Here is a 4,425-nt window from a genome sequence, read left to right as displayed (position 1 = left end):
CCTCCCTCGTGTTAACTCGCCCAAAATGAACCAACGTTAACAAACTGTATTGAGGTTACGGACGTAGAATGATCGGTGGCAGTAGGGCCTATTCTCACACGTACTAAGACATAACTATACTACAAATTAGGCTACATGTTGCTTGTGTGACTATCTATGGGGGGCAAACCTTTAACATTTATTGAACCCACTGTACAAACCTCAAAACCGTAACTATATATATATATATATATATATATATATATATATATATATATATATATATATATATATATATATATATATATATATATATATATATGATGTAATCAATGGATTCATGCACAACATTCACGAGGTGACCTGATGACGATTATGATGATCAATGTAATAATGCTTTGCTTCTAAATCACCATCACCATCAGGAAAACTTTCATCTTCTTCCTTCGCCTATTTTTGAATTTCTTAAACAATGACAGCCCGATCATCATCATTAATATAACCAAACAGTTTACCAACGGTTAAGCTGGGTGGTTTGCCATTACCCTCCCACAACAATCAGTGAGGATGTCAGCAAGGATTAGGATTTATTGAGGATATTGGCTATAACTCACCTGCTCTTCAGAAAAGACCCTGGGAGAGACCTATTTGCATCCCTAGTGAAACAAAATACACTATAATTAATTTATAACTTTTTTAACATGAATAAAATGACAGCATGAACATTTGCTACCAAAATAAATTGCAGTGTCAGGATAACATCAGCAACTTGGTTTCCATTTACACCAATGTCATTCGGAAAACCGTCCGATGCCCTTTGTTTCAAAAGTTTATATCAACATCAGTCTCGGACACACGACTCGCACTTGATACCTTAATACTGTACCTTGGAAGAAAGATGACCAAAAACCGCTCACAGTGGTCTCCTGACACATTGACTGGGTTCCACAGAAGATCTGTGCAAGCGAGTCACCACAAGTGTTGTTTATGTGCACGAATCTGCTTCACTTCTGAACCAAGTGCTTGCATCAATCAACCACATTTCAGGAACTTTCATCTTGCTTCATATTTTCCTTCCACCACGCATCAAATGCTTGCATGGCACAAACAAGTGAAATCAGGTCCTATTTGCATTGTATTTCAGCCTATTCTACCTTGTGGTGCAGTTACTCCATTCCATTAACATGAGGGGCTGGCAGGATGGCCTAGAGATGCACACGTTGACCACCGACCTGTTTTAGCGTGGTCGAAAGGACGTGCGAGACGTTTGGATTCCGAGTCTTTGTTACTCCACAAAGCAAAACTCCAAAGAAACAGAAAGGTCAGCTGGAAAGCACGTACAGGAAGTAACCACAAGATGAACAAAAGCGGAGGCATATTAACTGATTATGAAACCAAAGGAGAAGTGGTTCTGCTGCACTACTCACCCCCCCCCCTCCCTCTCTAGTAACCTCGTCTCATGTGTTAATCCAATGCAAGATAAAAACAAAATATATTATGGTGTAGGTTAAGAGATGTAGACTGCGCATGTAAAACGGAAAGTCCCAGAAAAGAGAAGTGGCCAACAAACAAAATGTACTCGATAAATATCGTGCTGGAAATTTTAGGCCTACTTGTCACCCAGAGGTATGTGCTAGACAGTGAGGGTATTGTTGTTGTTGTTGTTGTTTAGCCCCGGACAGTTCTCTTAAACAAGCCCGTGGCACGGAGACAGCTGATCGATCTCCCAGGAGAAACCCAGAAACCCCCCACATCCAGGATGGTTTATCTCTGCCTTCACAAAGTCAGGGCCACAACAGAGTTAGAAAGAAAGAAAGAGAGAGGGGGAGGGAGAGGGAGAGGGAGAGGGAGAGGAAGAGGGAGAGGGAGAGGGAGAGAGAGAGAGAGAGAGAGAGAGAGAGAGAGAGAGAGAGAGAGAGAAGAAAGAGAGAGAAAGAGAGAGAAAGAGAGAAAGAAAAAGAGAGAGAAAGAGAGAGAGAAAGAAAAAGAGAGAGAGAGAGAGAGAGAGAAAAAGAGAAAGAAAAAGAGAGAGAGAGAGAGAGAAAGAGAAAGAGAAACTTTTTGACTTTGAAATTCCTTTTATTACAAAAATATAAAAGTGTGTATGTACAGTTTACAAATCAAAAATCCCAACAAAACAGGAGAGAAAAAGAAAGCGAGGAAACAATGAGAGTATAACAATTAATCATTTCGTTTTTACAAAAGCATAAAATAAAGCAACACGACCAAAAATATATAAAGACTTGATTATTTAGGAAAGAGATAATACCAAATCATTTTGGCGAACTTCACAAACATATTCTAAACACCATTTTTCCACAAACACATCAAGTTCAGCCATGGTGTTGGAAAAATTAAATTCAAGTTTTACCCTTGCAGAAACATGAAGCGCAGTGAAGAACGTCATGACGTTGCATTGGTGAAGCGTTTTACCGTTACGCTTCTCCTTTCTTGACAAGTATGTAGCAAGTTTTGAGGTTGCTACAAAAAAACACAACAGTTCATATTTTTTGTCTTGTGTACATTTTTTTTGAACCCAAAAATAAAGGAGCGAAAAGTAAATCTGAAATTAAATTTGTCTGACACAAAGTTCAACCATTTAAACAATGGAAAGGGTCTTTCACAGCCAATGAAAAAATGAAATACATCCTCATTTACAGAGCAAAAGGGGCAGCATGCAGATATTGGGGCAAAATTCCTCACATACGTATGTGTTGCATGGGATGATCCAGTGGGCAATGCGCCACTGGAGATCCCCTGTTCTTTTGGTGATTTGCTTACAATACATCGCTTCCCATACAGGTTCAGTGGGGGGCCCTGCAGGGAGTAGTCTCTTCCAGCGTGCTTCTCCGTTTAATGGAGAAACACCGAGAATTAGTGACACGCAGCACCTTTACAGGCTCTTGCTGCTTGCAGCTTGCAACTCATTTGTCCGTGTGCTAACAGGTGGAAGTTCTCTGGGGAAATATGACTCATCAGGATGTCCGTGTGTATTCTGAGTCCATAATACCTGTAGCTGATGACCTTTTTGTGCGACTTTCCTCAATATTAAGCCGATTGTCCTCTTGGACCGAATTCCTGTCATATTTGAAATTTCTTCCACAGTCTTCCGCCCTTCACCAGAGTTTGGCCGTAGGTGCCATACTTTGTTCATGCCTGCATCAGTGCATCAATGAAGCGTTGGCACAAATCACGGCTTTTGAATACATCAGGGAATAGAGAGTTGAAAAACAGAGGTTCAATTTCAAACATCCCTGGGGAGTATGTGTCCACTTTGCGATTCACTGTAAGACCTTTCCAGGCATTGAGAAGGCTCTGGTAGAATATAGGGAGCGTTGATGTATCCACATCCTTGAGGTGGGTCAGGAATACTTCAAGACCATAGCCGAGTCTGCCCATCTGTTGCAAAATATGACAGGCCAATGGGTAGTTTGGCAGGTGCTCAACATATAGAAGGTGCTGAATGCAGCACAAGCGAAAGGCCATGAGGTGGGATTTCACGTGAACAAAGCCTTGGCCTCCTTCAGATGAAGTATGGCACATTACGTTTGGCCATTTCCTCGGGTCCATAACTGATAAGATAAGCCGAGCTGGCTTCGTTTCGGATTCGAGGTGAAAAAAGAATTTGCCCGGGCTGTCTGATACTTTCATATTTTTTTATTCTTAATCTAACTAATAATCCTGCAGCTTTCTCCTGCAATAGTTCTCTAATAGGCCAGTAATAATGTGACTTTATCTCACACTAATTGCAACATAAGCAAACTCAGCTGATTTGTGTATCCTCAATATGTCCTGAATGAGGAAAAAAAAGTGTTAAGGAATTGCATGGGTGGAAAGTTTTGAAAAATGTATAAATATGATCCTACCAAAAAACCGATTTTTAGCCCTTTCTGTTAGATTTGACTATGCTGTATTTTTTTCCTTGAAGCAAAAAAACATACAGAATATCAGTGATGAGAATTTATTATGATCACATCATCACACTGATCAACAGCTGTATCCTGAAATTCAAAATGACTGCCATCCGCCCTATAGTGACAATACAATACAATCTAAAAAACTGAGCACTCTAAGTTGATATTCGGCAGGTGTATTGCTCAGGACCAATGGAAGTGGAGTGTCAAGATTGAAGTTGTTTGGGTGAGTGGTTCTCGAGAAAGTTACAAATAGTTAGCTAGCTATTTATTACATTATGTTACATTGTACATATTCTGCTAACTAGTTTAAACACGCCGCGCACGCCACAACTACAGTGCTCTTTTCTGAGTTATGAACCTTCTAACATCCTCTGCACATCCCTGACTAGGATCCAGTTCCAAACATGCACGTTTTCAACCGTGCGTGCATATTTTTCAACGTGCATATTTTTTTTCCACTTTCAGGAAATGGAGGCATATGAACAGTGTGTCATTTGCAAGCAGTCTGTGGACTGAGGAGGGTCGTCAG

The 4,425-nt window shown here is 40.4% G+C and overlaps 1 protein-coding gene across 18 annotated transcripts in view; it reads right to left on the bottom strand.

The window, feature by feature from the left end:
- Nucleotides 1–996, bottom strand: part of LOC137439133 (sialic acid-binding Ig-like lectin 8) — an 85,296-nt gene extending 84,300 nt beyond the window's left edge. For 5 of the 18 annotated variants that reach the window (XR_013621274.1, XM_078767797.1, XM_078767803.1 and 2 more), the window contains exons 1-2: nt 866–975; nt 594–635 (exon numbers count right to left, since the gene is read on the bottom strand). The gene's annotated coding sequence lies outside the window, so the exon portion shown is untranslated. Of the gene's footprint in view, nt 1–532; nt 636–836 lie in introns of all 18 variants that reach the window. The other 13 variants (XR_013621275.1, XM_078767791.1, XM_078767798.1 and 10 more) reach the window with 7 other exon arrangements.
- Between the last annotated feature and the right edge of the window lie 3,429 nt (nt 997–4,425).

The sequence above is a fragment of the Myxine glutinosa genome, chromosome 13, assembly GCF_964187855.1.
Source record: "Myxine glutinosa chromosome 13, kmMyxGlut1.1, whole genome shotgun sequence".
NCBI classification, from domain to species: domain Eukaryota; kingdom Metazoa; phylum Chordata; class Myxini; order Myxiniformes; family Myxinidae; genus Myxine; species Myxine glutinosa.
Note: the sequence above shows the minus strand (reverse complement) of the source record. Positions and strands in the feature narration are given on the sequence as shown.